This window comes from Epinephelus lanceolatus, chromosome 19 (assembly GCF_041903045.1).
Source record: "Epinephelus lanceolatus isolate andai-2023 chromosome 19, ASM4190304v1, whole genome shotgun sequence".
NCBI classification, from domain to species: Eukaryota; Metazoa; Chordata; class Actinopteri; order Perciformes; family Serranidae; genus Epinephelus; species Epinephelus lanceolatus.
Genome location: NC_135752.1, coordinates 5375275 through 5388799, shown reverse-complemented (window position 1 = coordinate 5388799; position 13525 = coordinate 5375275). Strand labels below are relative to the sequence as shown.

The following is a 13525-nucleotide window of genomic DNA, read 5'->3' as shown; positions in this document are numbered from 1 at the left end:
ACATAGTTCTACATCTCATTTAAAATTTTGCCAAAAATAAACCATTTGGATGAATTAACAAGCATGCATGACAAAATAAAAAAACAAGGCTTTTTCAACTCCAGGATTTTATCGTCAACTTTTACTTTAAAACATCAAAAGGTAAGTTTTAAAAATCTAATAACTCATTTATGGCGCAGGGAGGGTCATGCATTTTCCACTAGTCACTCAGGGAGGCTCAAGGAAAAATATTTGGTAGGTTCAGGGAGGGTCAAAATAAAAACAGCGTGTTTTTTTTTGTTAACAAAAATCCTTTTGGATGGGTCCATGTTAGACTTGTGCCATAGGTAAGTCGTTGCCTGAACAGTTGTTAAGAGCCAAAGCCGCAGGCAGCAGTACACTCAGATCTCCACAGCAGAGCGACACCGCCCCACTGCAGGACGTCACAGCCATCCTGGGTGGAGTTTAAGCAGTAGCACTGCTCAGAGCGGATAGGGAGGGGAACTGAGAAAAGTCGCTATCTGGCTTTTCCCCGTTGCAAAAGCTTGCAAAAGTGAAATACCTTTTAATATTTCGGTTTGTCAAAGTCCGAGGGGCCGCCGGCGGGAGTGGATTCACGCGCTCAGGTCAGACTGAATGTTTCTAACTTTGAAAAGTTTCCACTATTCTAGCAAGAAGTCCTTGACGTCATCAGAGACTCGATGTGGAAGCGAGAAAACTTAGTAAAAGTACGCAGACACGGGCCTGCTATAGACGCAGCCCGAACCGCTATGTATGTGAAAACCCACTGGGTACTTATCGTTAATACAGATAGGAAACACCGTGTTGTTGAGTAATAGGCGCCACACAGATAGACAGACAGGCAGACAGGCAGACAGACAGACAGCGAAATATGCCTTCCCCTACATACCCAGCTGAAGGTCTTGTTGATTATGTCTCTGCTCTATCAAGAAACATGTATTGTATTGGAGTCTCAGTGGAATCTGTTCGGGCGTCTGGCATTCTGGTGATGGCTCTCTGTGTGTTAGTCCACAATACTGAGAAATGTTGTTGCTCTGTACAGGTTCCGTATTTTAAAGAGCTAATTGCATAGAGACCACCTCGGCTGACCTACATCAGCTTCATAACTCTCATTGTGTAGCTCCTCAGACTAGCTGACCTGAGACCGTCTATCATTTCTTTGAGTTGTGCTTCAACAAAGTTGAGTGCTGGGCGTGTTGGGCAGCCAGCAGACAACCAAGAAAGAAAATGTAGCCTCTGGGTGTAAATTCTTACACCACTGTGTTGTGGTGTGCGACACAGTGGAGGAATTTGCAAGGAAATGTTTACTTTGTGTTTTAAACTTGAGTTAATAGTAGCATATAAGGCAGGTTTGTATGTGGAAACACTCCAAAAGCCACAGTAAGCCTGGTATGGGAGGAATCTGTGAGGCCTAATAGCAGTTCGTACTCAGTGTTGCAGGGCGTGCTACATGCTGGCACATGATATGACCGCCTTCGTGCAATATAAGGACATTTTCGCACATGTCCAAAAACTCTAATCTTGTGGTAATTCTGGCCCAAAACCAACACCAGGATTTAAAATGTCATGCACTAGCCTTGCATGTCTGCTACCAGTTGACCCATAATACTATAATCTTATTGTTAGTGTAATAGATGGAGATGATTAATGGGGAACTTGAGCCATGTTCAGAAGCCATATATTTTATTCCTATGGTCTAAGTCCAAAAATATAAGTAAACATAAACAACTCTCACAAATTAGTGATGCACAGTAGTTTTTTCTTTTGCCATATTTGATGTGTCAATATGTAAAAACTAATTTGACTGATAACCAACGCCGATAGTGATACATACACTTTATGCTCCAACTAATTTTAGTGTTCATCAGGTCTTTTCTATAGTGTAATTGACATCATATTTTGCATGCATACTTTTATCCTGATAGCCCACCAGTAGATGGCGACATAAAATAGAATGCTTTGCAGTGTTTGTAATATTCATTCATTGTGCAAAATAAGAAAAAGCATGTTGGCTGACTCTCATAGTTTGTTTTTAAGCCAGTATCAGCCTTACTGATGGCGTGTTGATATTATTGTGCATCCCTATTCCAAATCCAAAATCTAGAGTGCTGAAGCTGAAATTTTTGATGTTGTAGGGCAGTGGTTCCCAACTGGTGGGTTCTTGTCCAGAAGTTTTGTCACTGGTCAATTGTGAATGGACTTCAAGTGACTTACGAAGGTGTCAAGTTTGTAAAAAAAAACCCCACACACTTGATTTTGAAGAACAGTGAATTTCTGTAATGTTTGAAGTGCAGTTTCCTGCTGTAGAGTGCGTAACTAACTGACAGCTACTGGGCAGAGGCGCCAAACTAGCTCAATGACATGGCCAAATGCAAGTATGACGCTGAATATATTTAACTGATCTGGAGCCTGTGGCTCGGGGCCAACTACTTCTCACATCATATGGGTCATAAAAAAATCACTAATTAAAGATGAAACAGTTGTTTGTGTCATTTATTCTGCTCGTGAAAGGATTGTCCCCTACTCTTGCAGGGCTTGACGCTAACTTTTTTCCCAAGGAGCGCATGTGCTCCTAAGTTGAAAAAGTAAGGTGCGCACAAAGAACTTTAGGGGCACAATGTAAATTGATCAAATAATGTGTTTTCCGTCATAAACGTGATGCAAATAGACATTTACAAGCAAAATTATTTAATGAATTTGTATACAAAATGTACAGAAAGGTAAAATCATCACGTTTTGAAAAAGTATTGCAATTTAATTTTGTCTTTAATGTTATTATCTTATATATATTATCTTTGCAATATGATTATCTTATATAATGTTATTACTATCCTAAAACATTCTCCAGGTCCTCTGAAACTCTGCAGGACTTAAGCCTCTTTCACACAGAGCGCTATTTTCGTGGCGCCCACCGCGGGGTAGGGCACAGAGCAAGCGGAGAGCAAGGCGCGCAAGACAGGATTTGGGGTACAGGCTCGTTCAGGAGCTACAGCTCCATGGTGACCGCTTCCGGGTCTACTTCAGGCTCTTCTCTGCTATTGGATGCGCCGAGGTATCGTCACAGCGCGTTGCGGTGAAATTAAAAAATGTTCAATGTGAGTGCAGGCTGGCGGCGCGCAGACGCAGCATCAGCTTGGCGGCAGAGCAGTGCGCTCTTGCACTGCGGTAGCACATACACAATGAATGGGTTCGTCGGCGGAGGTCTGCGCTTTGCGCGCTCTGTGTGAAAAGGGCTTTATTTCCACCTTGCCCAGCAGCGGTACCGTGGCAAACGGTCCCTAACTGCAGGGAGAAAGAAGCAGGCTTCACCGGACAGTGGGACCAGTGTTGCCAACTCCTCAGTAAGAAAAGTAGCTATTGGCTGTCCTAAAAGTCGCTAGAAGTCGCTAAATGATGTCATTGCCTAATTTGCATAATTGTCCATATGCATGTAATTGTAATGGACGCTGTAGGAGAGAGGAAAAATGTCGTGGGAGAGACAAAATCTGTGTAAAAAAACACCCTGAATATGTTTAGAACTACAAATGAACCTTCTTTCAGTGATCGATATTAGACAAAGACAATTTTACATTTACATCCCACCCTCAGCCAGCGGCAGTTCCACGCATGCGCGATTCACTTGCAGTCTGGACGTGGAGGGGTTAATGTCTCCTGCTCTGACTGCAGCTGGGAGGGAGGACTGGGCCGTCTTTCAGTGCTTTGAGAGCAGCTCACGGCAGCACTCGCTGCTCGTTGAGAAGAACAAGAATGATACGTGCTCTCACAACAGAGTCTCCAGAAGTCTTCAATAACATCAGAAAAAGTCGCTGGATTTGTTGCTAGTCGCTTTTTTGAAAAAGAGTCGCTAGAGGGGTCTGAAAAGTCGCTAAATATAGCGACAAAGTCGCTAAGTTGGCAACACTGAGTGGGACTTATATTTATTGTGCTGACAGTGGCTTGGAAAACCGCCCATAACCGTGTCACACGGGGAAGAGGGAAGGTGGCTGGAGTTTCTCCAACATTTGCAGTTAGATTATCATATTTTTTTACTGACAAAAATATAGGCTGCTTCAGCTGATTTTTTTTTTTTTTATGCGCACATGTGCTCCTAAATATTTTTTACAGTTCGCACACACCTATTTTTAGTCACAAACGCCTTTTTGCTGTTGTCATGTCTGCTACCTAGCAGGGAATGTCTGCTGCTAAGTAACCGTTAACTATGCTTTTTTACAGTCTGTTTATGAAAACAGCATTAGAACATTAGTTCTGCCTGTGTAGTTACTACTTGGTGCATGTCTACAAGTTGTATGACTGTCCTGCTGTCCTGAGGTGAATGCAAAGTGATTATAACCAATGTTGTATTAATCATATATTTTGAAAGACAACCCGAGGGCTGTTTAAATTGGTCCATGGGCCTGACTGGACATGCCTGGTATATAGTCTGGAGCTGCTCTATAGACAGTGAATGGTGAAAGAAGTTCTAGATGCCACTGAGAGCACTCAAGGGAATGTGAGTATATGGGTACATTTTCTGTGTCAGAACTGAGAGCGCAACAATATAATAATAATAATAATAATAATAATGATAATGATAATAATAATAATTTTTATTTGAAGGCGCCTTTCTTGGCACTCAAGGACACCGTACAGATACACAAAATGCCATTAAAAAGACATTAAAAAGAAACAACTATATATATATATATATATATATAAAAAGAAGAATAAAACTCATTTGGGAATAAAAATGAAACAAAATCAGTTTCCCATTCATTGTCTATGGAGCCGTTCCAGGCTTTATACCCTATGACATCACAAGTTTGAGACTTTTCTCTGGCTTTGAGAGAGAGAGTAGCTCATGTTCACACATATTGATTAAACTTTATAGGCCATGAAAACAACATTAAGATTCTTAATTTAGGGGCTGTTCCCATTTAAGAAGTCTAAAAACACTGCTTTATCAGAAGCCTGAGCTGTTTCAAATGTTTGGGGTTGACTCGAGTCCCAGGTCTGTCAGAGCTGAGCACTGAGTCACGGGTCTGGTTCTTTAAGGTGTCAGTTTCTTACACAATAGCCAAAGTCATTGTTCTCCTAAACTGCATCCCTATGATGATGCAGTTGCTATACAATAATATGAGTTATTCCATTAGGCCACCATGCATGTTATCATATGTGAATCTGAAAGATTTGACCTAATGGATCAAATAGCGCTAATAGTTTCACTGCCATTATTTAAACTGTAGACTGTCAGTTGGGCAGAAGCACAGAGGGAAGTCTGGAAGAAACCTTCTTTACTCTTATCATGATGGCCCACCAGCAGATGGAGACATGAAATGGAATGCTTTTCATTGTATGTAATATTTATTTATAGTTCATTTTAAAGCCAATATTGGCCAATACCGATAACGTGCTGATGTTATCAGCATGTTGGCCGATTCTGATATTTCATTTTAGAGCCAATATCAGCGACATCGATGACATGCCGATTATCGTGCATCCCTATTTGTTGAACATTCAAAAATGAATCAACAACAATTTTGATAATTGAAAACATGTTAGATATTATGAAAAATCCCCCTCTGATTTCAGCCTTTAGATGTGTAATTTTCTGCTTTCTGTTTGATATCACCTTAAATTAAAGGTGTTTCTGTTGTTTAGGATGTTTCAGTTTTGATTGTTTGGTCAAGAAAGACAATAGTAAAAATGCAGCTGCACAGTTTGAAGACATATCATCATTGCTAAAGGCGCCAGTGTCCAACCATTTCTATCGCTGTCTTCTGAAACTGACCATCAAGCTTTCTTACCTTCAAGCTGTGTATGATTGTTCAGCTGGGTGAAGGTGAGAGAGGTAAAGGCCAGGGTTTATACGTCTCAGGCTGTCCTTTTCATTCTTGACAGAACTATTTCTGTCACTTTTCATGTGTGCAACTATGAACATCTGTCTGGAGAGACTCTGAAAATGTGCACCGTTATCCCCATATTTAAAGGACATTGTGTCATCCCCCCTCTCTGTGACTTAGAGCTTCTTGCTCCACCTTCCAGTGTAGCTGTTTGGAAGAGCTGTAACCACTTTTGATTTCTGATGCTGCCAGATTACACTGTACAAACTTGTACTGTTTGACTATAAATGCAGTGGGGATGGGAAGAATAGCACAGTAGTTGATTAATACACTGCATATGTGTACTGAACATATGCAGTGTAAACTTTTGTACTCCAGTAAATAAAAAAAAATATATATTGAAATGAACCTGAAATAAAGTGATCTTAAAGATAAGGGAGATCCAAAAACAGCAAACGAAGACCCGCAGATAAATTAAAGAAACATTTGCTGAAAACCATATGAGGGGAGGAAAAGGAACATGTTGGATGAACCAAGTCAAAGAGAGGAGGAACTTAAATGTGCCTAATCATTGGTCAACATTTATTGAGGAAGGTTTTGTTATCAAAGAGGTCATCAGCAAAACAACACAGTGTCATCTGTCTCAAAGTTTTGCGGTGACATGGACACAATCCAACAATAAGTTGCATGGCTCGCCACATACATGCAAGCATGCAGTCCTGGTGGATTTCTTTCTTATATTGTGCGGTGTTTTGGTGTCTGATATACACTTAAACAAATTAATCTGTCTCTCCAACTGGACTTGTGTTTCACTCAGTACGTTTACATGCTTAGTTAAGTGGAACTACAGTTATAGCTTGACTAGGCCATTTAATTGGACCACTGTCCTTGTTTCAGTATACAAGCATGGGAGGGGAACATTTTTTATTGACAGAAGTATGTCCGACTCTGCTATGATAGGTGGTGATATTCCCCCTTTCAGCTTGTTAGTGTCGAATCTTTTTCCGGTTGACCTATTATGTCACAGACCAAACAATCAACAAAAAAGTCAGCTACAGTTAGCTTGCAGCAAATTGGTGCCATTGTACGGCTCTTGTAGATTTCGCCATGTTGTTACTGGCTTCCTCTTCTGTTACGCATTTAATGCTATTTGACTTCTGGGACAGAAGCTGTGGAGCATATGCAGAGCGCCTAGGCCAGTTTGGGCCTAGGTAGGAACTTGACAAAATACAGTTTCAGTTGGACCAACCTTTTTACATGCATTTTAAAAGTCTGTTTTTTTGTCAGACTGACACAAATCCATTTTCTTTAATGTCATGTAAACATATTGATTGTCTCACAGGTACCTTTAACAACACAACCAAACCAGGGCTGTTTTCAACTTGAATTCCCGCTGATGTACTGGGGTCCGTTTCACAAAGCAGGTTTAGTGAAAACTGAGTCTGTTAACCCTGAAATGGGGGAAACTCTGGGTTTTCCATTTCAGAAATAGAGGTAACTTAAACCAGAGAAAGCGGAGTACCTCCAGCCCGTTTCAGAAAGAGAGGTAACTGAAGCTCAGTGTCAGTTACTATGCCAACTGACTCTGTGAACCTAACCTGGTCGGGAGCAGGTTTTCGTCAATGAACCTCGAGTTTCTAGCTGTCTCCTCCCTCTTACACCACACATGCAGTGTGATTCATTCATTCATTCATTTAGTGTTGCGCGGGGTTCAGCGAGTTTGATCATCTGTCCTCAAGGTAAAGTTGGATCCTAAAGTGTGTTCTAGTTCTAAATCTACTTTTTTCGACCATGGCATGTCCGTTCTTGGAGGACCCTGTGGACAAAGAGGCAGTGTTACTGAGGAGGGAGTTACGCATTCGTCGGGAGATTATTCACAGGCCCAGAATTGATGTATTATCATTTCCAGAACATTTTCTTTTTGAACGGTACCGTTTCACATCACAGTCCATCATTTATATCCATAACCTCATCCGTCGTGACATAACCAACGTCACCAACCATGGACGTGCACTTTCATCTACCCAGATTCTTTGTGTTGCTCTTCGTTTTTTTTTTGCAAACGGGAGTTTTCTGTATAATATCGGAGATGCAGAAAATATCAGTAAGGCCACTGTCTGCAGAGCCGTGAGAAAAGTGTCCCTAGCTCTGAAATGTCTATTAAACTCTTTTGTTGTGTTCCCTGGACATGAACCTGTGAGGGTCATCAAGGAGGAGTTCCACAGGATTGCAGGTGAATGATGTAGAAATCAGTTAAAATTTTTGATTATAAATCATATTCAGTTAATGACATGGTGGTGCAACCTCAGACTGGGATTAGTAATTTTAATTTCTTTTAGGATTTCCCAGTGTGATAGGGTGCATTGCTGGAACCCACATTCCCATCATTGCTCCTTCACAAAATGAAGGAGACTATGTGAATAGGAAGTCTATTTACAGCATTAATATGCAGGTAGATTGACTGTCTCAAAATGTCAGACTGCATCACACTGCAAAAACTCAAAATCATACCAAGAATAATTGTTTTATTTCTAGTCAAAATGTCTCATTTCTAGTCAAAACAAATCACACCTAAAAGTAACTTGTTTTTAGACAATTCTCACTTGTTTCAAGGACATTTTCACTTGAAAAATAATTAGAAAAATCTGTTAGTGGAGCATGTTTGTTATTTCTACTTATGTCAATTGAAAATGTGCTTGAAACAAGTGAAAATTGTCTAAAAACAAGTTACTTTTTAGGTGATGTGTCTTAAGTGTAAAGACATTTGATTTGATGAGAAATGTAGACTAGCAACTAACATCTTTCATTCTCTGCACTGTCAAGATCATATGTGATGCAGCCCACATTATCACTAATGTGGAGGCCAAGCGGTACATGACTCACGGATGTATCGTGAGTCTAATATCAGCAACATACTGGAACATGGTAAGCAGCCTAAAGTTTTGCACAATCACTTGTCACTTGTTTGAACGATGTTTTTATATTTCATCTTGAGCTGCTTCCACGTTCTTTTTTCGCCGGTGGGATTGCATCTAAGTGAACTAAATTTTAGAGGCCGTTTACACGTCGCCGGCTATTTTCATAAACGGACATTTCACCGTCTCCGTTTTCAAAAAGATCTTCGTTTACACTTACCCGTGTATATATACACAAGAGCATGCCAAACCTGTAGGTGGCAGTGTAACGAGAAGCTCAAGCCTTCCATGTATCCATTGTCACCATAGCAACATAGGTTGCACTTTTTACACAGGCGCAAGTTCCGGCGCATACTGTGACGTGGGCTGCCTATAACTCCGTTTATCTGCGTTTATCTCAATTTACATGCAAACGCGCAACCGGAGTTTTCCAAAATCTCCACTCTGGCCGGAGTTTTTAGAAAGACTCGTTTTGAGGAGAAATCTCCGTTTGCGTGTAAACGAAGGGCACAAACGAAGGAAGATGTCTCCGTTTATCAAAATCACCGTGTACGTGTAAACGGCCTCTTAGCTTTAACACCATTCCACCTGTTTGCATCTGTAGCCTAATATTATTGTGATTGCATAAATGTATAAAATAAATTTAAACTTGCGCATTGACTCGAGCAGTAATTTTCTCCCACGCCGACTCCCGTTCCTTTGCTGCTGCAGCCGTGTTACTCTTCTTCCTGAAAACAGCTTCAAATTCGCTGTTTGAGCACATTAAAATATCCAACTCCAGAGGAGTAAAAAATGCAGAACTTTTCTTGTCGCTTGTTGCCATGGTGAATTGTGGTATCGGGGCTCCATTAATGACGGCTTTTTAAAGTCGTGGTGCACACGCTTAACTCAGAGTGAACAAACTCTGTGTTGATTGAACCGATTGAAATCACCTGTTCTGAAACCCTTAACCCAGAGTTTCCCATCTCAGAGTTACTCAACTCAGAGTTCAGGATTAGGGTCAGAGTTTGTTGAACCTCCTTTCTGAAACGGACCCCTGTTGAAATTACTGAGGACATTCATGTGTCAATTTTATATATATGTATATATCTATATATCAATATCTATATCTATCTATCTATCTATCTATATATATATATATATATATATATATATATATATATATATATATATATGTATATATATGTATATATATATATATATATATATATCCATTTATATATATATATATATATATATATATATATATATATATACATTTATATATATATGTGTGTGTGTGTGTGTGTGTGTATATATATATATATATATATATATATATATATATATATATATATATATATATATATATATATATATATATAATTAAGTCATGTTTGGCTATGTCTGTTTAATTGTAAGCCTTTCATGTAACTCAGAACAGCCTTGAACAGGTTTGAACTGAATCTACAGGTTCAGTTCAAACTGTTAGTTTACTGTGGCCTGTTATGAGTATGTATGTCTTTCAGCTGAACAGGGAGGCTGTACAATTTCAGTAACTGGACTGCTAATCCACCACCAGCCACACATGTCCAGCCTGTAGGGTAAAAGCTGTGCTGGGTAGGTGTCAGTGTGTTGTGTCATGGTTCACTCTCACACCAGTTAAGGAAACCTGCTTTTCATTCCAGTGTGCTACAGAGACCGGGCTGTGGTGTTTTTGCTCAGCCATATTTGGTCAAGACAACATGTGCTGCCACTCCTCCAGCACCAGAAATGATTTGTTTTAGGCTTGAGCCAATTCCCAATCCTGCATCAGATGTCTGGGGAGTTCAGTCAGACCAATGAGAACTCTGCAGAGATAAAAGCAGCATACTTGGGGGGACGGTGGTTTAGTGGATAGAGCAGGCGGCCCATGTACAAGGCTGTTGCCGCAGCAGCCGGGTTCGAATCCAGCCTGTGGCCCTTTGCTGCATGTGTCGTCCCCGCAACTGCAAAGTCACAATATAAACTCAATATCTCACTGCAAACAAATCTGAAATGGCAATGAAATAAATCAAATTCCTGACATCACAATACTGAGTGAAGTTTAGAAAGAATAAAGAACACAGGAATCAGTCAGTATCAGTCAGTCCTCCTGTCCTCTCTGCTCCTCCTTCTGCTGCTGAGGAGATTCACTGCTTGCAGGTCACATTACTATACTGATTGAACTGTAACTTCTTCATGTTGACATGCTGATAAAATATTGACTATTTTCTCATGGAGCTTTTATTGCACTCACAGTAACAAGCCTAGTTGTTGTCAACTAAAGTTATTTTCACTTTGCTGTCTCCACCGTGGCATCTTTACTCCATGTTTGTGTGTTAGTGTGTATGTGTAAAAAGTGGTGCTGCAGCCCCAATGCACAGACAGCTGGGGGAGAGGCTGCTGCAGCATGATAATAAATAGGGGTGCACCGAGGGGTAACCGAATATATTCGGCCGAATATTGCAAAAAATCACATTCGGTATTCGGTGGAATAAGTTAAAAGCAAGGCCGAATAATAGCGGCCTTTTGATAACGCAATCAAACAGCGTGCCGTGACGGGCGGAATAAAATGACGGTAGTGTGGCGATCCATCCGTCACGGCACTCGCATTTGCGACTAAAAATAGTTTTGAGCGAGCAAAATAGGCTTAAATCATTCAGCACGCTGTGCGAGCAGCCTACAGATTTCAACCAGCAGCAGAAACGAAAGGCGAATCCCATCGGTTGTGGGTTGAACGGGGGTCACAGACACAGACAGTAACGTTAATGTATTCCTGTCAAATACGGCGGCCATTGGCTTACCGGCGACAGAGAAGTCGGTTCCAATAATATCCTCTTCTTGGTGTCATGACTGCCCAGAAGTACCTGAACAGCCGAGCCAGCTGAACACAGGTACGTGACGTGTCAGAGGAGAAACGAGCCTTTCACATTTCTCTCTTTCTGGCAGGTAACGGCCCACAAACCTCACTGCACTTTAGGGACTGTTCTTTACTTATGAAGGGACCTGTCAGGGGAGGAGGGTGGCTGGTTGATTTTTGTTTTATTTATTTATTTTATTTTGATCCCCCCGATGTTAATCACTTATTGATGCTGTTTTTGAAGTATGAATAGGTCAATAAGTAATTTATTCCATTGAAATATCAGTGATGTATTATAGAAAAGTGATTTATCTTTTCATAAATGACAAAAGGCACATCTGCCTCATTTTTGCTGTGGTATCGTGATACTACTCAGGACCATGATGTTTTCATTGGTATCGCACAGTGGGTCCCAATTTTGGGATCATCTGCAAAAACCAATGAACAACTAAACAATGATATTCGGTATTCGGTACTCGGTATTCGGCCAAGCGTTTAATAATATTCGGCTTCGGCTTCGGCCACAAATTTTCATTTCGGTGCATCCCTAATAATAAATTACACCAAAACGTAAAAACAGTAAGCTAACAGTTACAGATAAAAAAGCCAGTAACTTCGGAGCTTCTCAATACAACGGTTGCTAATAATTTAACGCTGGTGCCCATTTACTACCAGAGAGATTAACGGGGATGAAGCTTCACACATCTGTGGGAAAAAGCATATATTCAAATTAGAGATGTACCGATACCACTTTTTCCATCCAAACCTTAGGTATCTGCCGATACCGAGTACCGATCCGATACCAGTGCATAAAATAAAAATGGATGGGATATGAATTCTTGTATGTCTCAACTCCTAAAACTCTATGTAAAATATTAAGAAATAAATACATAATAGTAGAATGAATGCCATAAAACTTTTTTTTTATTATTATTATCCAGTGTTGACACAGATCAAGACACAGGTTAAAAGCAGGGCTGCTGTTGTCAGAGAGGGAGAGACAGAGAGAGAGGCGAGCAGAGAACTCCGCTCCGTTTCGTTTGCCTGTAGCGTACGTATGCGTGGTATCAGATTAGTCATAGGCTGTACTCACCGATGCCCGATGCCACATTTTATGCAGTATTGGAGGCATTTCCGATACTGGTATCGGTACAACTCTAATTAAAATATCGATCTCGGATTTTATGAATCAGTATCGGGTCCTTCAAATGAAGATCGATTTGAATCGGAAGAATTGATCATTTTAACCCAGCCCTACTGAAGAGCATTCTGGTTTATTTATTCACACAGAAACTGGCTGTGGTGGAGAGATCAGAAAAAAAGGAGCATTTCATTTCCCTTTGTAAATGGACATGAATTGTTTTAGAGTAACAAATGAGCTTTCTTTTGATACTGTGACAGCAGCTGCTTGTCTGCTCACATGCAAGGTCATACTGTTACAACAATGATTTATTTTGTAGGGAACAAAACATTACAGACCACTTCATAGTATCATGGAACCGCTGAGCAACCACTTCTAATCAGTCATCATAGAAAGACTGTGTTACAGAAGGCCAGAGGAGGGGATGGTGTTTCCTGAGTTCAGCCAGCCCCTGGAAGTCTTTCCTGTGAATACTAAAAACTAATAACTAGTGGTGTATAGCAACAAAATGTGATGATATATTGATTCTTTGGACTACAATATGATATTTACTGGTATCACAAATTCTTCAACTTCAATCAGTTTGATTCTGGGGGGCTGCAATCGATGTGAGATGATTTTGATTAATATCCTCATTGTCTTTTTCTTGGCTGCTCACCATTAGCCCCTTTTACACTGCCAGATTTTCTGCGAATGTTGGGCCGTTTTGCCGGCAAGCTGTAAGTGTTTTGACACACAGAGCCGGACTGGCGCGTTGATCCAAGATGCCCAATTTTCAGCCTCGTAGAGT

The 13525-nt window shown here is 40.5% G+C and overlaps 1 protein-coding gene across 2 annotated transcripts in view; it reads left to right on the top strand.

The window, feature by feature from the left end:
• The first annotated feature begins 463 nt into the window (after positions 1–463).
• tln1 (talin 1) overlaps positions 464–13525 on the top strand; it is a 177506-nt gene continuing 164444 nt past the window's right edge. Inside the window, exon 1 of one of the 2 annotated variants that reach the window (XM_033646697.2) lies at positions 464–605. The gene's annotated coding sequence lies outside the window, so the exon portion shown is untranslated. The remainder of the gene's footprint in view (positions 606–13525) is intronic. The other variant, XM_078161887.1, reaches the window with a different exon arrangement.